This window comes from Mytilus galloprovincialis, chromosome 7 (genome assembly GCF_965363235.1).
Source record: "Mytilus galloprovincialis chromosome 7, xbMytGall1.hap1.1, whole genome shotgun sequence".
Classification (NCBI taxonomy): Eukaryota; Metazoa; Mollusca; class Bivalvia; order Mytilida; family Mytilidae; genus Mytilus; species Mytilus galloprovincialis.
This window is the reverse complement of record NC_134844.1, coordinates 55044078-55067699: the sequence shown is the minus strand read 5'-3', so window position 1 is coordinate 55067699 and position 23622 is coordinate 55044078. Positions and strand designations below refer to the sequence as shown.

The 23622-nt window shown below is 32.8% G+C and overlaps 2 long non-coding RNA genes across 2 annotated transcripts; one reads left to right on the top strand and one right to left on the bottom strand.

Annotated features, from left to right (window-relative positions):
- Positions 1 to 6211: 6211 nt before the first annotated feature.
- On the bottom strand, positions 6212 to 11997 carry LOC143083313 (uncharacterized). Its single transcript, XR_012980632.1, has 3 exons — positions 11857 to 11997; positions 10901 to 11053; positions 6212 to 6581 (listed from the first exon to the last, which is right to left on the bottom strand). It is a non-coding gene; the product is annotated as an uncharacterized LOC143083313 (long non-coding RNA).
- Positions 11998 to 18560: 6563 nt separating this feature from the next.
- LOC143083311 (uncharacterized) lies at positions 18561 to 22699 on the top strand. Its single transcript, XR_012980629.1, has 2 exons — positions 18561 to 18953; positions 21248 to 22699. It is a non-coding gene; the product is annotated as an uncharacterized LOC143083311 (long non-coding RNA).
- Positions 22700 to 23622: the final 923 nt, after the last annotated feature.

The following is a 23622-nucleotide window of genomic DNA, read 5'->3' as shown; positions in this document are numbered from 1 at the left end:
TTTCAGTCAATAAAGGATCAATAAGTTTAAGTTTAGAATTTTCTGACCATTTATATGATTTAATCCAGTGCCACCCTTTTTCCTCAAGACCAATTTCTTTATTTATATTTATAGAGCACTTCATATATAAAGTAATTTGAACATGATCTGATAGGTAAGTAAAATCGTTTGTTTTAAAATATTTGACTGAGGACAGGAGACTCTCGCTAACAACAGCATAATCAACAGTACTAAATCCACTGCTTGACAAATATGTATAATATCCCAATGAGTCACCTAAAAAATGTTTGGCTACAAGGGCAAGGTAACGTTTGTCTGACATATAAGATTCCACCTCTAAAAGACAGACATTCTCACTTAAACTGATTATTAACCGTTAAATTGTTAATTACTCCTTTATGGAAAAAAAATCACAAGGGGTTCCGCGGAACCCTGTGTCTCGCATGCAATTGCTGCTGTCAGCGTTAAAGTGTAATGGTGACTTGAAAAGTAGTCCATTTATACCAGCCATTTATAATACAAAATACAAAATTAAAAAATAAATATGCAAACTTTTTCTTTTGATGCTATTTTTTGGTCTTGGAGATGAGCTTCTGTACAAATTTCATAACAATCCATGAAGGTTTCAAAATTCTTCATGTACTTTTTTTTATATCCCAGACTGTATTGAAGTGTTAACTGTAAAATATGAAGTCCAACTATCAGAAAAATACTAAAAATGGAAAAAAATATTTTCAAATGTTTGCTTATATAAAGAATTCATCTTAATTAATTATATGCAAACGATTGGAAAATCATTATATTTTTTAATCATGAATGTCGTCGTATGCTCCCGTGGTCACGTTTTTCAAAATTTTGTGGTTTCTTAGGGTACCCAGAGATACATTTTGTACCTCATGAATTTGGGATAGACAAGTACCGTGACACGTCTTATCGCAATGTGAATTTACACTCAAAAATAAGAGAAAACAAACGACGCAACGTTAAAATGTAACACACACACAGAAACGAACTATAATATAACAATGGCCATATTCCTGACTTGGTACAGGACATTTTTAAAGGATGCAAAACCTCGCACTTTTATGGCCATGTGAAATATAACATCAAAATGACAACACAACACCACAGGACTACAATATAAATAAATTGGAGAACACAATTGACAAAGAATCACACGAACAACAGCCAACAAAAGGCCACAAGTTCAAAATTTTAATACGCCAGACGTGCATTTTGTCCACACAAGACCTACTAGTGACGCCCAGCTACAAAAGTTTGAAAGCCGAAACAAGTACAAAGTCGAACAGCATCGAGGAACAAAAGATCAAAAAAGTTGTGCCAAAAACGGCAAGGGTTATCTGTTAGTTACTAGAACATCCCTATTATTTAGAATAATTTATACTTTTGCAAACAGTAAATTTTATAAAATGACTATACAAAAGATGTACATGATAAAACTGAAGTATTAACTAATTACAGGAAACAACTGAAATATATTACATTTCCAGACATTTGCAACACAAAAAGTATATGTCAGGGTTCTTTTACTGAATTGCTTATTAATAAGCGAGGAATAAGCACAAAAGCTTTATCGAGGCTATGGGAGCACGGAAAGATTTGAGTTTATTGCATGATGCTTCAGACCTAGACCATTTTCGTACTAATGATTACAAATGTAGCATCATTCTTGCTTCAAATCTTATACTAGCAGACACAACTGAAGTTTTTTTTTAAACTGAATCAAGTTCTTGTTCGTCTGTTAAAGTGTTTCAGGACATACAGAAGGTCGTCAAATTCCTGACTGGAAATTTCTTTGCGTCAGTGAGATCCAGCAGGCCTTAATCAGATTTCTTGGGGAATCGATTGTTCCGCATCATGGTAGATCAACAGTAACTATGATACATGAGGAAGTCATATTCTAGCTAGCACTTCCAAGGACCCTAAATCAGCTCAGAAAGAGTATTTAGGTTTTAAGAATTATTTTATACGCCCGATGAAGTAGATACTCGCATGATTTTACATATGCATGCTATTCATGTAGACAAAGAGATAGGTGTGAAAGGAATCAAGGGTAGGATAATAACAAAGTCACAAGATACAGATATTCTAATCGTATGCGTTCCTTACATCCACTCCATGCAGCATACACATGAGCTATGGTTTCAGACAGACACTATAACTTGTATACAAGATTTTCGCATCTATATAGATATAGGAAGATGTGGTGTGAGTGCCAATGAGACAACACTCCATCCACATAACAATTTAAAAAAGTAAACCATTATAGGTCAATGCACGGCCTTTAACACGGAGCCTTGGCTCACACCGAACAACAAGCTATAAAGGGCCCCAAAATTACTAGTGTAAAACCATTCAAACGGGAAAACTAACGGTCTAATCGATATAAAAAAACGAGAAACGAGAAACACGTATAAATTACATAAACAAACGACAACTCCTGTATACCTGTCCACGAAATATGTAAAAGTCTCGGTTTGCCATCTGTAACTTTCTACCATGCTATTACATGATGCGATATGTACAACGTATTGGGCCCTGTTTAGGATCGGTAATCGCACTGTTTTTTAGTCTTGAAGGACAGCCCAGATGATTTTACCGATTTGTCAAACCTTTCTAATTGTGACATCGCTGAACCCATAGATGCAGATCGAGATCTTGTTGTCAGGTTGAATGATCTCAAGTCAAAACTAAAAATAGATCACTGTGACCTAAACAATGGGAGCGTAAAATTGGCTACAATTTAAAATTTCTCCCTTGTCAAACTTCCTCCATGTGAATCTACTTTTAAACAATATGTAATAAGAGTTTCACTCCAGACGTAAATTTGATGTCTTCCCATATAGCAGAACTACCTTAACATTCTCCTCTTCAGAATGGGCAATGACTTGTTCCTTTCTATCTCAAAGGTCATATGTCATCCGAATTTCTGCAAGATTTAGTTTCTTCTTGTAAGGGTAATTCTGTGTTTTCAAAGGGTTGCATTTGCTTCGAACAAAATCTATCATTTATAGATGTATGTCCATGTCAGGCAAATGACATATGTCAAAATGTAAATACTCGTGTGGTTGAAGTTAGAAACAATGATGACGACGAAGATGACGATGTATAAGATTTCATTTTTCTGTATGTATCTTATAAATCATTGTTAACTATCGAATTAAAAATAACGCAGTCCATAATATTTTCTAAACAATAAATAAAACATCTACTCAATTTTGAAATCGTGGGAAATATAGAAATAATCTATCTAGTGGGGAAAGATATGAAGAAAAAAATTAATAAAAAAACCTGCTAATGTATATGTTCTCTGACGTTGGCCGGGGAACTACAGGAGACAATAAAATGTAGTGTTGGTAGTACTAGCCTCGATCATAATTTTCTATTTGCATTTCTTTTTCTTTTTCGTGTTTTTGTCATGCTGAAGTCTGCTTGTCTTCATTTTTTTTGAATGTTCCTTTGGTTTCTCACGCCTATTTTGTTTGCAATTGTTTGTAAAATACATCGTTGCTGTACATAACCCTCTCCCTTATTATATTTTTGGAATACTTGTAAACATTATAGCCAATTGTTGCTCATTTAGTCATCTGTTTATGTAGGATAGGGTGTTTTACCTGTTTCTAATACATGTTTTGTTTTCAAAACTTTTACCCCTCCCCCTTTTTCTCTGTTTGCAGTAATTTTTACTTCTGTAAAGCAAAGCTATACACAGAGCTTTGTATTCAACCAAATTCCACGTTAATTTCGAAACAAATCATTTATATATACTCTTTAACACCCAATAACCGAAATTTGATTTTACCTAGAAATTGACAAAAACCTTACTATCAAAAGACGTGAAAATCACTTTTTTTTCGACAAATGATTAAAGTTAAGATCTAAAAAAACATCTTTAGATCGTACTTGTACCGAATTAAATACAAAAAAAAATCAAATTTAGAAATTGAAATAGGTCAAGGTCACTGTTATTTAACAGCTATTTGAAAATTTCAAATTTGAACCCTATATGCAAAAAAGTCAATCTAAAGTCGTTTTTGGCGATAAAAATATAAAATAAGTTCTAAATGTAGATACAAAAGATATTTTTCTATAAATTGATTGTTTTTATTTTGCTCAAAACGCATATATGTAGGAGAAACAAGCTATCTAAATGTGACTGTGCATTTTTCTTGATTTTTTGCTTTGACCTTTGACCTTGATTTAAAAAAAACGTGACCCCGGCAGACAACGACGACAACGCTATTTCGATGAGGTTTGTTCTCCTCTTTCCAACGATATAAAACATAGCCGTGTGTTATTCCGTTAAGGCAAATCGATATTTGTTGATTGGGCACCCTACTATAAAGTAAATTAAATACAGGTGTGCAAACAGGGCTTACATTTTCAACATATGTTTTAACGGTAACAATATAATCATGGGGATATTTTGTTCAACTGTCGCCTGGTGAGATAATAAGTTAACTTAAGGTAAAACTTTACAATATTGATTCCATGGGCAGAATCAATTTGCGCCAATTGCAGTTTTGAAAAGGTATTAATTGCGCCACTCTCTTTTATTTTGATGGTATTAATTGCGCCAATAAATGAAATGGAATTGCGCCACATTTACCTGTTAATATGTTTTACCTAAATCAAGACAAGACAAGACAAATACTTTATTAAAGTCTCGCCACTTGTTACATATAAAATATACAGCTTTTTAAAATACAAGTTAACAAGAGCCACTCTATAAAGAGTTTTGAGAGACTATAAAACAATTTTTCTTAAAATTATAATGCAAATACAAGTCAACTGTCACGAGTATAAAATACATTTTCGCTTTATTAAAATTTCATAGCAGATTTTGGCAGTATAAAATACCATATTTTCATTTTTAAAAAGAAATATATTTTTTTCATTATCAGTGTCCAGAAATTAGAACGTCAATTTTTCAGAACTGCGTGTAAAAGAAAAGCAACCAATGTGTTGTCAGAGCCACCTTCAAAAATAATAAATTCAGAGATCTTCAAAATTGAAGAAGAGAATTTAGAAAAGAAAGATTTAAAATATGTGTGTCAGTCTGTGTATAGAGAGAGAAGAAAACTGCGTCCGGCTTAATATAAAAATCGAGCAGAATTTCACAGAATATTGGATGATATTGGTATTGTTACTAACAAAGATGATGAGTTTGTATTGTGTAACGATCCAGCAAGCGGCATAATTTTATTAGGATGCGAGGTTAATTTGAAATTTCAGTGTACAATGTCAGAGGAATTTTTTGCTGTTGGTACCTAGTCAATCATTTAGTTGTTATATATAAATAAAAAAATATAAAATTGGCGCAATTAGATGATTATTTTATTGGCGCAAATGATACCTATAGTTTTGAAAATTAGGTGGCGCAAAAGAGGTATTGGCGCAATTAAGTTGTGGCGCAAATGAGTTACTTTTTGGCGCAAAAAGATATCGCCCGATTCCATATGGCCTAGGTGTTAATTGACTTTTAATTTTATGACCTAAGATATGGTATTGAAATGGCACCCGCATATATTTGTAACGTCTTATTAAATATATCTGCTAGGTGAACTTCACAGCGTGAATGTCCATTTTTTGTGAAGGTGACACAGAAAGTCAGGTGACATATCAAACGTTTATTTTGTAATTAAGATTAATTAACAACATAACAGTCAAAATCTGTTTTAATCTGTCAGTGTAATCAACATTGTTTCGATAGTAGTTATTTCCAGTCAAACGCTCCTCGTGTTAATGTAAACGCTAAATGTGATTTAGTGATTATGTTTTCGCCACTGCATGCTTATCAACCGCTATCGGGTGATTAGCCTGGGATCCTGGCTCACTGCTTGACAGTAGCCTATCGACGAAGTATTAGGATTGGGTCATGATGCCATGCTATCGGGTGATGCCCCCAGTTGATGAATTCTCTGGAACTATCGCGTGATTTCATAACTTATGATAGACATGCGCAGATCTTGCCGAAACTAGAGTATTGACTATTTTCTAACCCTAAGACATCACCGCGTTCATTTCTAACCCTGAAACTTAACCAAATTGAAAGATACTTCACGCGACAAGGTTTTTTTTTATTGTGTATCGACTATTAACATCCGATGTCACTGAAAAAATGAATGCCTCAGAAAACAATTACATTTTATGCTTTTCTTAACCTTTCCCACAAAATAACATACACTGATTGTGGATTAAAGTTATTCCATTTCCTGAAATTATTCATACAAAAACACCGATAAACAGTTGTGATCAGAAAAGTGCACAGTAACTACAAAAACACTAAAATTTGGATAATTCCTTTTTCTTTTTGCTTTCTTCTTTCAATTTCATACTATCATGCCATTTTGAATAATCAGTTTCATCATCAATATCAGAGTCTTTCATAATAAGTTTACATCCAATAAAAACACTGCAAATGATTGAAATCACACCGCAAATAGACGACACAACCATCGACCAATCAGCTATTCCGTCTTTCGTCGCTATGGCTTGTGATGGAGACAGACCAGCTTTCTTTTTAAAAAATATCAAAACTCCCATTATGATAACTGTCCCTGCAAAAAACAAAACGTTTAAAGTCTGCGTAAAGATACTTGAATTACCGAATAAAGTTACCATACAATCAAAAATGTATATATTAAACTTGTTGAAATAGTATTGGTCACTCTTAACAGAATGAAGAAAATAAAAAGCAAAATATCGTTTAACTTTTCCATGACAAATTCGTCTAAACAATTGACATCAATGATATCCCAAATTAAATTAGCATGCATTTTTCTTTATATAGCCTGCAATGTTTCCCAAAAGAGGAACACATGCATGCTAATTAAAGTTAGGATATCATTGATATCAATTGTTTTGACGAATTTTGTTTAATATTAACAATGATTAATAAATATGCATGATATGTTGTGTACAAGTTGTTATTTATTAAAAAATTGTTGTACAAGTATTTAGGTACACATCTTCATCCATTATTTGTTTATCTTCAATAGTATCCAGCTTGATGGTTACTAAAAATAAACCTAAAATTACGCACCGTACGCTGTGGTATACATGCAGCTGATGAGAAGGACATGAGTTTGGGTTTCAATCTATTAATATATTGCAGGTTATATCAGATTCCAAGTCCTCAAGGTATGTTTTAACTTCTCTATCTATAATTTTTTTTTTATCGGTAATTATACGGCCCCCGCTTTAAAAAAAAGTAGGGGTATACTGTTTTACCTCTGTCTGCCCGGCCATTCATCAGTCCGTCCGTCCCATGAATATTTTTCGTCGCATCTTTCTTAGGAACTACATAACAAGGATTTCTGAAATTTGGTTTCAAGGTTTATATGAGTCAGCTACTAGTATACCGTGTAGTGCGTTTTCAGATTAACACTCAACAACTCCCTGTTCACCTTATACTTTTAGCCGGGCGGGGGTATCATTAGTGAGCAGTAGCTCACAGTTTCCTTTTTCATCCCTCTGTCTTATATTTTCGTAGATCGTATACAGGGCGTGATACACGAATTATAAGGCAAGGACGCCATGTAATGCAGCAATGTGCTTTCTATGTCCAACAATTTATCATTAATTACATTACATGTATGTTTCATAATGAATCCGTACTTTTGACTGGCTGACAACAATCGAGAGGCATTTGATTTTATATTTCCCAATAAAAAAACAAAAGTCCAATGTCACCCGCGTTGCACAATGTTGCACATATTTTATCTATTTAGGGCATTAACTGTTTTTTGTTTCTTTATGATTTTTTATAATCTTTTATAAACATTGTAGAAAAATGTAGACTTTTAAAAAAGAGCTCACAATGCAATTTTCCCTATAATTAGTATTGCTAATGGCACAACTCTTTTAAAAATAGTTGATCAGCACCGTTTTTCGAACTTGTCCGAGCCATTGCTGATATTTGATTTTTACCTTTGATATAAATTTGATACAAATCTAGCAAAAATGTGTACACGTTAGAGTGCTTACAAGACAAGACGGACGGACGCCGTTGTTTCAATGTTTAGGGAGATAAACGAATTCAGTATCCATGACCACAATGAATAAACGAGACGCTAATGTTGAAAAATGGGACAGAAATAAAATAACTTACAAGACATAAACATGTAAAAAATAAATATATATTTCAGCTTACTAAAAATATTTTCAGTGTTACTTTGGCATCATTTCTTAAAACTAAGTCCCACACATAATTGTTCATTTGATATGTGTCATCCTCATGCGATACGAGAAGTTTTCATGTCGCTAAATAGTCTTCTTGTCGCTTAATTTATTCTTCTTGTCCGTTCTTGACGCTTCTTGTCGCTAAAATTCTTCTTGTCGTTATTAGTGAGACCGCTATTTTTAGATTACAGGTGGTCATTTACACTACACGTATAACCTGTGTAGTGATTTTTATTTTACGATAAATTTATGAATGAACGATAATGTTATGAATGAACAAGAGCACCTGACCTCTTTCTGAAACACCAATTAAACATATAAAATCGTATTTATTAAGTGGGTCTCATTGGGGTCTAAGCCACAGGGACTCGGTTAGCAGATTAAAATTTTGTAAATCAATGTTTTTAATTTATTTTTTATTATTTCCTGTCTATTTGCATTACTATATTAACGTATTTAAAGTTGCCATCACTATTTCTTTGTTTTCTGGCAATGTGCAGTTTACTATCCATATCCATATACTGAAAAAACCTAAAGGGATCTAAGTCGCCATCTTGAATTGCCTTCCCTACTTTAGATAAAAAATAATTAAAAATATGAATAAATTACTATATACCTTACAACAGCCCTCATTTTCTTCCGAAATGATTCTTCTATAACATGCATATTTTGATTTGTGGATCAACAGAACCCTTACAAAGTTTCAGTTGCATTCGTGTCAGAATATTCAAATTTCCCGGCGAAAGCAACGTATCATTCGGAAACTTCCGGGTTGATGCGTTTACCACAACGATAAATCCTTATAAACAGACGAGTGCTGTCCCTTGATTTATTATTACATATCGAGCGCAAAGTTAACGAATAGAACCTTTCTTCAAACGGGGTAACATAAATCATTGACTTTTTCGAAGACACATCAATAAAATAAAGAAGTTACTAAAAATATTGACACGTTCAATGGGATTTATAAGGTTTACTAACAGTACCAGGATATAAAAAAGGGGGAGGGCCGGTTGGTAGGTAAACTTGGAGTAATACTTTGAAAAAGTATATTAACTTATCATACATGCATGTATGAAGTTCAATCGGAAGGCCCCTTTTCCATATACATACATACTCCTCTGATTATATAAGTGTAAGTGTTGTACTGCATAAATCCATGATTTGAAAGATATCAGGATGTCAGAAATACAACCCGATAGGTTGGGACAATCATTTGATATTTTCAATGGGCGGAAGGATAGGAGGATAATCTGATATTGAAACAATACATGCACTAGCTGTTCAAAGACATTTTTGTTTGATATTTAATTAATATGAAGGATATCTTGGTGTGGCGTAGGTATGAAGTTAGGGGACAGCACTCGTCTGTTTATAAGGATTTATCGTTGTAGTATACGCATCAACCCGGAAGTTTCCGAATGATACGTTGCTTTCGCCGGGAAATTTGAATATTCTGACACGAATGCAACTGAAACTTTGTAAGGGTTCTGTTGATCCACAAATCAAAATATGCATGTTATAGAAGAATCATTTCGGAAGAAAATGAGGGCTGTTGTAAGGTATATAGTAATTCATTCATATTTTTAATTATTTTTTATCTAAAGTAGGGAAGGCAATTCAAGATGGCGACTTAGATCCCTTTAGGTTTTTTCAGTATATGGATATGGATAGTAAACTTCACATTGCCAGAAAACAAAGAAATAGTGATGGCAACTTTAAATACGTTAATATAGTAATGCAAATAGACAGGAAATAATAAAAAATAAATTAAAAATATTGATTTACAAAATTTTAATCTGCTAACCGAGTCCCTGTGGTCTAAGCGTGACGCGGGATTGACGATTTTTGTAAGCGTGACACGTGAAAGTCAAATAATTGTGTCGTGAAAACGGGAAATGAGGTCTAGCGGGACCCGGGAAATGACAAAAATAATGAGAATTGCTTACGTACATAGTGTAAGCGGGATACGGGAATCTGACAAAACAGTAAGCGGGATCCGGGATCGGAACCCCCCAATGAGACCCCCTATTAAGATATAATTCAGTCAATTTTCACCACTAAATTAACAACTGAAATGATTCCATATTTTGTTGAAACATCGTACAACCGGAGAACAGAAATCGCAGGTATGAAAATGCACTTTTTTCACTGGTGTTGAAAACCCAAAACTAATTTGACTAATTTATGCATGACGGAAATTTAAGCGATAACAATACATAGGAGTGACCTCAAGGTCATCCTCTGTAAAAACCGAACATGTTTATATTACTCGTACAATTTTACCGTTATATAAAAAAAACCGCAACGTTTTGTCAGCGTAAAAAAGTTTACGTTTTTTTTTATTATTATTAATCTTTTATAACATGTCATGTCATTTCTTATTAACTCCTCAAGAAACACTGCTTATACAAATTTTCGATCAAAAGAATAATTAAGAGATAACTATATTGTATTTGAAGCTTTAAGGACGTCCATCGGTAGTTTTATTGTCACAAATTTTATCAGTTTACCTAGCGACTTTTTAAAAGTGATTAGATTAGTAACTACATTGTGCCAACATTGTAGCAGAATTGAGGTTACAAAACGCAGTAAAATTCCAAAACTCAAAATTGATGTTTTGAAAGCATTGCTTCAGAATACAAAGTTAAGATAATACACTGACGGAAAATTAGTAAGTAGATAATAAATGTACCTGCTGCTCCACTGAAAGCTGTGAATAATTTCCAGAGTAAAAAAACTCTCGCCGGCCTTTTTCTCAATGCTATCGTCAAAGCAGAAATGACAGAGGATGAAAACAAGAATATTACGGCGAATACTTCAACTACTTTAACTCCTTCAAGCCATGCTGAAATTAAATATTTTGTTAACTATTATTAGTGACTTTAATTGAACCAGCTTTATAGTTCAGAAAATTGTGCATGTTGCAAGTATAAGTTTAAAGCCTCTCATATATTTGTTTTTTAAAAGAGCAATTTGTTTTAATAAAGGCCGTACATTGACCTATAATGGTCTACTTTTTAAAATTGTTATTTGGATGAAGAGTTGTCTCATTGGCACTCACACCACATCTTCCTATATCTATTATATAAATTTTTCCCGATGTACATGTAGTAACACCTTCAGATATGTTTGATAGTTATTAATTTGGAATGAAATTTTAATTGCGTCTTCTTTTCAGTCTTTAAATTAATACCTTATAACTGCATCATTTTCTGTGGCAATATGATTTTCTGTACTATATTGTCTCTTTCTGGTTCAAATGTCCAAACCGAACTTTTTGTTGATAAAAGATACATGTACACAAAAATGTGTATGATGTAAATGAAAGTTCACGTTGTTTGCTATACATTTGTTTCATATTTTTTATGGTTTTTTTTATTGTTATTTTGGTGGGTTTTTTTCTTTACTGCCTTAATAAATTCGGATTTGTAACCTGCTGAATATTAAAATTTCAGTGTTTGCAAGTTTTTAAATCATTCGTGTTGGGTTTTTTTTTATGGTGAAATAAATAAATAATAAATGGAAGATAAAACTCAGGGGAGCAGTTACATATAGCTTTATTGGTTTTTGCAAGCTCAAAATGATTTTTTCTGTATAGGAGTCGATTAGAAATGGGTCATTGTGGTCAAACTAATTTAAGATATTTACCCTTTTCTCCATTTGAATTAGAACTTTCCTCAGTACATGCGCCATCAAAGCAGTCTAATGTTACCCAGATCCCGAAATGTACTGTTTCCGTGACGTTTTTAACAGTCGATTCTATTGTCCACCATCTTGGATAGCGTACACTTAATATCTGTCCAATAAATGAAACAATTGAACCGGCGCACATTACTATACTTAATATCGAAATTGTCATGTTTGTGTCTGGTAAGGTAAGCACATATATTTTCGATGGATACAATACCGTTTACCATAAACTATCAAAATTCTGCTCCGGTGTTTTAATACAATTGTCAGCAGCCACAATCGTTTACGTTTTGACTATTTTAACAGTTGCTGGTGGTATTTGGTCAAAAAGCTGGTCAAGCTTTTGATTCTTCATCTATAAATAAGGATATAAATAATGTATCATTTACGATGTATTTTATTTACACTTACGAAAAACAATGCCTTCTAAACTATACCTACTGTGGGGAACACGTCACTTGATATAAGTGCATGTGTCAAATTTGTTTTACAATATTTATTCAGTGATCTTAAGAGTCGGGGATTGGTCAATATATATCGTTTGATGTTGAGGATCAAACGCTGTTTTATTATCGGTAAGTATTAAATTTATGAGAAAGAACAATGTTTTAACTAATTGACGTACATCTAAATGTTGATAACGTAAGTATTTGGACAGGTTTACCTCCCTTTGTTGATTTATTCATTTTTATGGCTGCACTTTTGTTGTTGACAGAATTATCACGATTTGGATGTGTGCTTTAAAAATACTGGCAAAACAATTGCGTTGCATACCCTCCCCCCCCCCCCCAAAAAAAATAAATAAAAAAACCCTAACCCCCTCACCGCACCCCTCTCTTCTTCTTTTTTTTTTTGGCATTTATTTCTTCCGTTCAGATTTCTTTTATTTTATAATATTAATTATAAAAAAATGAAACAAAGACCGAGAACAATCTTTAAAAAAAACCCAAGAGTTTACAAACTTAACAAACTTAAGTACATGGATTTCAATAGGCGGCCGTTCTGAATTTTTATGAAATAGTTTCAACTGGACGTTAATCACGCAACAATTAATCAATCATATAAGCGTAATTTATGACTAAAATGACGTATAACTGATTGTACTTGGTATATACTTCTGTTTTTATGTGTCTATGGTAGCAATACGCAGGTAGGAAAAAACTTAAAACTGACACTCATAATTCAAAACCACCCTCTTTCCCTTCGTTACTTTCCAACAAATAAGGCTTAATGGTTGTGTTTTATATGAGCCTATCTATGTATGGAAACCACATTATTCCTAGATTTGCTTTCCAATAGTTATAATGGTGAAATATTATCCCTTTTTGATGTAACCGTGGCAACCATCTGCATTTATTTTAATCAAAATATTGCAAAAAGGGAGGTGAAAATGTCAGAAAAGTCCCAAAAATGTGATCCAAAAAAGAATACAAATCCATTAGAGTAAGAACTTTAGTGAAATCATTGACGTTTATCTATCAAGAGGTCAATAACAAATCATTTCGCTTCATTTTCCATAACATTTAATTGAAAATTTTATGGATCGAATTTATAAATTTTTATTGAAAAACACTACAATAATTTCTGGACCTATGGGTGGAACGGATATAAAAAAAAATACGGACTGCCAAACAGAAAAAGGCCTATAAAACACACAAAGAACAATCTTGATGTTCATATAAACCCACCTTGAAGGCTATATCATTCTTCGGCTATCTAAAAGTCAATTTTATTGCACAACAACCTTTTAATTAAAAAAAAAATCATGGCCAAAATATGAAACTAAATTTCGAACTATGTATTGCTTCCTATAGCAATGTAAAGGTTGCAGTCTTGTAATTGACTGCTCATGCATAGGCTTACATGCTAAACAGCTGATCTTTGAAAATAAAAAAAATAAAAAATACCACAAAGAAATTTTTTTTATGTTCATCTCATATACATGTATGTACTAATGTGAAATTATGATCTAATTCGAAAAAGTGGGTCATGCCGCAAAGAATAAAAAGTTATGTAACCCTGAATTCAAAATTTATTTTTTACGACTTTCTGTTTGCTGTTTTTACTAGGCCGCACCACTTCCAGTAAACATGCTATCCTTCCACTTTCCTTGATTGATATCCCCAATATGCATCCTAGTCACAATTTGTAAATAGTAAATCTTGATTTTTCCGTTGCCTTAATTTGACGCTTCACTAGACTAGCATCCCCCCCCCCCCCCCCCGGTACATTTTTGTCTTGTTATGAATTCTAACATTGGTTTCAGTGTGACTAACTGATAATAAGGACATTCATTTAAAATTCTATGCCACTGGACGTTAAGCATCAATCTATCAATCAATCAATCAATCAATCAATCAAACAGTCGAACAAGCAATCAATCAAGCAATCAAGAAAATGATCGATATATGTTTATAAACGTGGTGTAGTCTGTGGATATTCCTCTTCTGGTATATTAGATAATAGACTTCATGAATCAGTAAGCATTTTCACTGGGTAGATGCATTTAACTTTATCTATCAGCTTATATTTAGAAATGTATAAATCAAATGCTAGTATCACGACAATGTGTTTAATTCTATGGTGTTAAAGAATAAGTGACAAACAATAGAATTATTTATAAACGTGTTGATCTGCCGGTATGCCACAACTGGTTTTGAAGAGTGCCCCTTTTCTCTCAAGTAGTCACTAATGCCCCTTTTCATATTTATTTTTTGTTTGTATCATTTTTGAATTTCGCATGTGGCAGGTGTCGTCAATTCTAACCTTCATTGACAAGGATTGTCAGATTTCCTATCGAAGGTCGACAGTTCTCTCTCGGGATTCCAGCTACCTCCTCCAATAAAAACAGCTACAAAATAACACCTTATTGCTGAAAGTGGTGTTAAACACCAATCAATCAATCAATCAATCAATCAATCATATTTTGGGCAATGCGGCAAAGAAGGTATTATTAAAAAATCAATTAGAAAAGGAACCCGTTCCTCTTTTATTAGATACTAGTACTTAAATTCAAAAGTGTCATTACACAGTTATATTCCTGGTTCATCAAGTTTTTCACGACACAACGTCTTTCTAAGCTACTGACATCAATTTTAACAGCCGGTAAGTCCAGGCTTCAGATTTATTGTGAAATTTCCTACTCCAGGTGTGGTATGAATCAGATTAAAATTTCAAGAGATCTGTAATATAACTTGCATTCTAATTCTCCTTAAATCCGCTTGCAATAGAACGAAGACATTTTATTTTCTACTCCCTACACAGTATTCGCTATTTCAAACTTAATTACAGATTTCAAAACTTGGTTTTACTTCGTAAAAAAATGGCTAAATAACTTTGATTTGACTAAAAAGTACTGACACTTACATTGCCAACATGCTCAATTTCTTGATTGACGTCATATTTGTTACGTTTGGAGGACATGTGGTTCAACAATCAATCGGCATTCTCATTTGAACCATTAGTGCACCTCCTCTAGCCGATTTGTTCCCTAAAATAAATAAAACAAAAATTCATATAGAAGCTTTTGAGGGAGCTACCATTTGATTTTTATGGGAGGGGTGGGTGAAAAATTTTGTCCTGCATTTTTTTTTAGTTGTAATCTCTGTCCTGTCTTTTTATTTTTCACTCTATTCGGTCCTGCCTTTTTTTTAATTAGTTTATCCTGAATTTTTTTACCTAAATTGTCATCCTGCCTTTTTTTTTTTGCAAAGTGTCTCATCCTGCCTTTTTTTTTACTCAAAACTCCTGTCCTGCCTATTTTTTTCAAATTTCATCCTAGCCCCCCCCACCACCCCACCCCCCCCCCCCCCATAAAAATAAAATGGTAGCTCCCTGAGTGGAAAACGTCATCAAGATACTAGGCTTACAATTTTGTACGCCAGTCGCGCGTTTCGTCAACAGTGACGCTCGAATAAAAAATAACTAAAAGACCAAATCAAGTACATGTTGATGAACATTGAGGGCAAAACACTTTTCGAAAGGTTTTGCATAATACATCTAAGGGAGAACTTTAAGAAGGTAGCATTTATCTTTATATTCAAGTTCAAGTATAAAGATAATGTCCTCCGACTACACAATTCAAAGTTTGCTGGTTATAATGGAAGCATTGAAATAAACTTGAAGTTTAGATTAAAACTTTACAACAAAAACGATGATTTCAAGTTCCAAATTGTAAATTTTCCATTTCCATGTAGCAACTAAACATTCCAGCGCTGCCTGCATATGAAGTATATGTCGCAGTTGATACAATATTTCACTACTTGCATTTCGTAGAATGATTATCTTGAAAGAGGGTTGCTGTTAACAAGGAAGCCATACACTCAAGGATTACAACAGTTTTAGTTGAAGTCATTCCTTCAAACACTTTAAAGGACTCCATTACGAGTAGAGTATCTGCTTCACAGTTCCGTCCTTTCTCTCTCGAGTATGCTATGCATGGCCAGTTAGAGTAATACCGAGTTTGTACTTACATGAGTAATATGATGGATGCCACATGCAGATCAGAGCCTGTTAATCCTTCGGGCACCTGATATTACCCCGAAGTTTTTGGTTGGATTCGTGTTGTTGAAGTCTTTAGATTTCTATTTCGTTTTTTATTAACTGTTGTTTGTCTTTTGGTTGTTTTTGGTAAAATAATTGTTGTAATCCTGGTTTCTATGCTGAGTTTATCTAGTATTGCTTTGTTGTTATTCTCTTTGAGTATTTGACTAAGCTTTGTGATTATACCAGATCTATAATTATAAATGATTATAATTATCAAAACATAGTTTTTATTTCATGTATATTTCTTATTATTACAAAAGAAACTTTAACGAGCATAGACATACGTCGGAATTTCGACAGTGGTATATTACCAGGAATAGATACCTTATCTATATTTGACAATACCTTTCGGAATTTTGTGTCGTTCATGTTCATACTTCGAACATTTTTGGCCGTTTTACCTTTTTTTATTCAAGCATTCAAAACTTTAAATGTAGATTTTGTCATTCCATGCGTATTTACCTGTGATCTTCTACAAAAATATAGCTTGATATCAAACTGCACTTAGTTCAGTAGAGCTACTGGCGCGTCAGTGATCATTATAATAGATTCATACAATTTCTTACGATCTGTTTCATTTATGAACTGGATGGTGGTCAACACTGCCTTTCCCTATCCGTTTCAATTCGGCAAGAGCGGCCTTAAAACACTCATTAACAACAGAAAATTCTGTGTCCTTTATTATATCTATCTTGCGGCTGTAAGAAACTCCACGAAGATGTCTGTTTAAGGCATGCCTGATGTTTTCAAACGATGTAGCTTTGTAGTGTTCATCGTCTTGTTTACGTGCGTTCATGTAAAAGTGTCCTAACACTTCGTTTAGTTTTCCTGAATCAAATTTCTCAAACTCGTCCTCATTTGTTGCTTTTGAATATGCCTTAAGAAGTCTTGCTGCTTTTTGGTTACTTTTGATTGTTTCTTTAGAATTAATCAGCATTTTCTTTTTTTCAATCTCGTCTGCTGTTAGGGACGCGAACCGTTTCGTCACCATTTTGAAATTGTCTGTTGAGAGCAATGCTCTATCGTTGACAGGGTATTGCTAAAACAGTGACCGAGTATAAAAAATGCATGGTCTTTGTCAGGGTATTGCTAAAACATTAACCGGGTATAAGAAATACATGGTATTCACGTGGTGCTAATAAAGGACAGGGATTGGTTGACGTCTTAAGAGGTGAGGTAATTTACAATATCAATATACAGATAACCTGATAACTGGGTCAACGTATTTGACGTCACAAAGCCGTGATATGCAATTTTATTAAGAGCTGAGCAGAGTGATATACACAGTGGGACGACCGATAAATATTATGATATCACAGAATGACTGATTCAAAACACATCCTAATCGGGAGGAAAATTTTGAAATAAATCCCCTAGTGACAAATGTGCTTTTATTTTTTAACTAATGTGAAGAGTTGCATAATGATAGTTTCCTCAATATAAGTTGCATAATCGATGAGTACTTTAAAATGCATCTTCCTTGTGCAAAGTCTCCAATTATTCAGGAAGTACCGTCTGCTATATATTTATATAAAACTGAAGAAATATCGACAGACTGAAACTTTATACTGCTGTAACCCTAAGGAAAATTGGAAAAAGTAAGTATTTTTTTTTTTGTTTCCATATTTTAGGTCTAGTAAGAAAAAAGAGAAACAAATACCAACTTACTGAATGCATATCTTTTCTGATAAGACATGTTTGCCGAAGTAATTTTTATTAACAACATATTTAATATCAACTTTTTCCATTAAGGGATACATATAATATAACGTCAAAATTAAAAGGGTTAGGGTTATTCCAATATTCTGCGAAACAGGCATTTTAAACGATGAAATGATCAGCCGAATTTTTTGTTATATTTAAGAATTATACGCATTCCCAGCTACAGTTGCATTGATTTTTTTATGTTTTGCAAATTGACTGTAGTTTGTGTATACTCTCATATATTTAACAATTGTGAAATCACTAAATTAAATCCTTTATATATCATTAATTCAAAAATATCATTTGCCTTCTATTTTGTTAAATCCATTTCATATTGTATACTCCTTTTTTTCGTATACTGATTAAAATTTATCATTATTGGTAGTTATAATAAATTATTTTATTATAGATGATGAACGTGGTTGGTACAATCGTTGTATATCTGGTTTTGTTATTTGGCGTCAGCGAAGAGTGTAATAGCAATAGAAATGTACATCATTCCGTTAGAGGCAGAGTGTATTATGACAACAACCATGACTGGGAAGTTCATATAGAATATTCAGCAAGATTCAAGCGAAGTTCGGAGGTAAAATCTAAAGAACGAAAGTTTCATGTGGAGATGGAGTATGATGGAAACAATCAACACAAGACTCCGCTCAATCCATGTGTATTTAACCCGTATGACTCGAATGGAAAAGGTTATATAACGAAAAGCGACCTGGAGAAGATTTTTGTCTATTTCAATGATGGCGTCAACACACCTGAAATTCTTCACAACTTGTTTGCAGAATTGGACATCGACGAAGGTATGTTAAAAAAGATAATACAATTTCCTTTCCCTATGTGGATGTCCAAATGCTATCCTTCATTATGTTGTTTGAATTAAACTGTAGAGATGTGAATTTGAGAATACTTTTATAATATATTTCATTGTACGAATATTGAGGAATGCAGTACGATATATTGTTAAGTCTAAGTTCTTAATAGTGGCATCAAAACACTGATTTGAACTTATCAAAACTGCATTCTTTATTTGGAGAAACAATGAGAAAGCAAATGTTCAGGGCATATACGGTCCCTTTTAAATTCTTATATTCTGGCATTCTTTGAAACTCTACATTTGTGTCTCTTAGTTAGACTATTTAACCTTAATCAATTCAATCTTTCTCGGGTTATGAACACTCTTAAATGTTAAACCACCCTGCAACATTGTGTATTTGTCTGTCTCAAGTCATGAGCCTGTAGTCAATATGTTTAATTGTGTCTCAATTTACCAGCGACATATTGTCGTGGACTTAGATGATTAAATAACAGAGTATTCGTCTGATATGTAAAGCAACAGTGTTGATCGTGTTCTATTCACGATTGTGACATGTTCTTTTTTCATTTGGGTTCGTATAGCTCAGTCTATAGCTTTGTTATGTTTTGCTTACTGTTTTTTTTTTTTTATTGGTCTTTTTACGTTGGAGATTGTTTTGCAATGGCGTTGTTAGTTTGTCATATCGACTGGTGAGTTTGATATCACTTTTGTATCTTCTGTCTCACATTTGCTTCAAATTCATATAATCTATTCTTCTTATCAAAAAAATAATTTCAAACTGTAAGCGATAAACAATTGACAAAATAATAAATCATAGAAAGTGTCAAATTAGTGATATGGCATATACTTTTGAAAATTGTTGCTATATTCAGTCTGTCATCTACACAAAATGCAATGTACCTGTTAATCCTGAAGAAGTTTTTTTCCAAAAAAACGTTGGTTAAACGCTAAATCACACTTAAGAGTGATCTTCTCTAATTCTTTGACATGTTATATCAATCTGCTCTCATCATATAAAAAAAGACAATTAACGTGTGGTTGCCGATGATCTCAAAATATGATTGGAATAATTTTAGGGTCGTAACCTTTATCAGCCAACTGAATTGATCATATGCTAACAGGTGTTACTGAAATTGACAACTTTGTGAAGTGTGGAGGGCACTCCAAGGGGTAGTATTTGGTATAACAGAAAATAAAAACTTATTTTTTAATCATTACAGACACAAAGTCTTGCATAGTAACTCGATGGTTTAATTATGAATTTTAAAGTCCTCGCTAAAGCTCAGACTTTAAAATTGATAATCTAACTATCTCAATTAGATAAATCCGGTAATCCACTGGTATCAATTTAAGATTCTATACTTAAGACCAATATGAAAGTTAATACAGTTTATACTGCACTCGTTCTCTTTGAGTAGTCAAAATGCGTTGACCGCATATTTCTATGTCATATAAAGTCGCTGACATGATATCACTTATCCTCATGAATATTTATAGACATTTCCGAAATTATATGTATACGACCTATTCAACCTGTTCATGTTTTCAATGTATACAACGACTCAAACTTATTTCTTTTGCAATTTTATGAAGAAAAAAACATATTTCATTTGTTTATATTTCTGGTCTGCAAACTACAAATCATTATGTGTTATGCTTATTGTTGATATTTTAGTTCATTCTTAAACAAATTCGTTCACTATCGATTGTGAATTCTAACAGGTAATTTACATTTCATCGTGTTGTATATTTCTCCGCCTGCATGATATGAGGCCTTTTTATGAAAGGGGGTAGTTTCCCAATATTTAAATCAAATGATAACATTAACGCATTAAACAATAATCTAAAACATTTTTTAGATTGCAGTATAAAGACAATAATTGTGCATTGACTTGACATATTAACGATATAAGGATTCGGCCCAAAACAGGGGAAAAGCTCGGCTCCAAGTCAATGCACTATTATTGTCTATATAATTTCATCACAATATAGACATATTTGTTATAGATAATGTCTTGAATAGGCTGTATGCTATGATAGTATTAACATATATAATAGTTTTATTTAACCAGGTTTAATCAACCATTCTCTGCATGATAAAAATGCCTGTACCAAGTCAAGAATGTAACAGTTGTTTTCCATTCCTTTCTGTTCAGTTTCTACTTTCGATTTTACCATTTTTTAGGGAATTTCCGTTTTGCAGTTTACTCGGAGTTCGGTATTTTTGTTATTTAACTCAATACAATATGATAATATTTATCATTTTATTCATATTTGTAGACAACATGGTAACAAAAGAGGAATTCAACATAATGAGAGACGATGTTATAAGCGAAGAAAGCTGCAAGAGAAAGGAAAACAAAGATGGAAGAAGTGCTGAAAAAAACAAAAACATGACCGTTTCAAATTAATTTTTTTTTTTGACTACTGTACCCATATTTTGACTTTTTGTTATTATATCTGTTTTGTTCTCGCATCGTTGTAAATATAACGAGATTTGATGCGACTGTCATATAAGTGAGAGTTTAGCGCTATAAAACAAGGTTCAATCCACAATTTTCTACATTTTAAAATGTCTGTACCAAGTCGGGAATATGGCAGTCGTTATCTATTCGTTTGATGTGTTTTGTCATTTGATTTTGCCATCTGATTAGGGACTGCATGATTTAATTTTCCTCGGAGTTAAGTATTTTTATGATTTTACTTTTTTCAATCGATTGTTTTAATGCCAATATTTTGCATTTTGAAGAAAGACAAAGATGATAGTAGTGCTGAAAAAATAAAAACATTGCAGTTTCAATTTAATTTCAATTGATGGTTTTAATGCCAATATATTTCTTTTTGTGTCAGTGAATCGTGAAGTTTTGAACTAATTCGGCCAAAATCGTACTCATTTCTTTGTTAACCGTCTCTGTTTTTTAATAACCATAATATTTTAAGCCAAGAAAACTGCAAAAGAATAAAGATTTAAGACAAAGATGAAAGTAGTGTTGAAGAAAAGAAAAACATAACAGTTTCAAATTAATTTTGGTTGATTATTGTTATGTGTATATTTTGCATTTTGTGTGGGTGAATCATCCAGCTTCTAACAAGTCCTGCAAAAATAGTACGCACTTTATTTGTGTATCGACTATGCTTTTCGTCATCCTGATATAATTTTACATACCTTATTTGTATTCCCTCAATGTACATAGTCATTAAACCTATTTTGTATTTGCTTTTCCTATCATAATTGATTTGACAAAAAAAACTTCACCGTTGTATTCATAAATGTAATTGTTCTAGTTGTGTATAATTGAGGCAACTATTACATCGATATCTAACAAAGTGTAATTCTTTTTTTCTAGCTTTTGTCAAGACCTAATTATAACACATACCTTTTAGAAAACTAATTAACCGAAATTTAATACCTGAAAGCGTTAAGTCATTATCTTTGTGCCCCGAACTTGTATTGGTTTCATTAGCTAAGAATTACTCTTTATGAATCCCGCAATAGCTTCTGTAAAAAAAAACCTACTTTTTAGACATTTCCATACTTTTTACAAGGACTACTACTTCCATTAGAAATCATTTTCTATAAAATATAGGTATCTATTAATTTTTTGTACGAAAAACTCTTGTGAGTGTAACTGAATTGACAGTTATATTTCTCTACGTCATATACAACTCGTCAACATCATCTGATAAAAAAAGTTGGTAAACTAATTAAATCATTAAATTGTATATCTTAAACTCGTCTGTTGCAATTATAGCCAGTGGAAAACTTGTTGCTTGTTAAAGCAAAAATTAAATGGTCAAACTATCTGAATTCCGCAGGGTTCTAACTGTGCTCTTCTAATTAAGGATCTTCTTCTTATGTGGAATAATCGCCAATGAGACAACTCTCCATCCAAGTCACAACTTATAAAAGTAAACCATAATAGGTCAAGGTACGGTCTTCAACACGGAGCCTCGACTCACACCGTACAGCAAGCTATAAAGGGACACATAACAATTTCTAGTGTAAAACCATTCAAACGGGAAAACCAACGGTATAATCTATATAAAAAACGAGAAACACTTTTTAACCACACGAACAAACGACAATTACTGAACATCATATTCCTGGCTTAGGACAGGTACAAACAATCGCAGCGGGATTAAACGTTTATTGGTACCAAACCTTCGCCCTTATCTGAAACAATACCCCCTTCACAATAGTGTCACAACACAACATAGAAAGACACACTATGAAATATAAATTGGAATGGCTGAACTCAATCAAAAACGTAGTAATACAAATGAACATTCACTGAACGAAAAAATTTGATCTACGATACAGTGTAAATACACAGTTAATAAGATAAGAGATGAATAATTAAAGTAACAGCATAATGCCGCTGTGAAATGCTAAACAATTTCAGAAAAAAAAACATCAACTTTGAAAACAATACGTCATATTATACATAGATAAATGAAAATAATTTGTTGTTACGTATACTTCTTTTTCTGTCTGTTTAATTTTCTGTTAAGAAATAACTAGAAATTCCTTGCATATCAATAAAAATATTCTAAAACCTGGTACACGTGGGGTGAATATCAATAATACAACTATAAAATTGGTGCTCGATAAAACTTCGTGTTCTACATGTAAAATGATGTACAGGTGCCGGTAT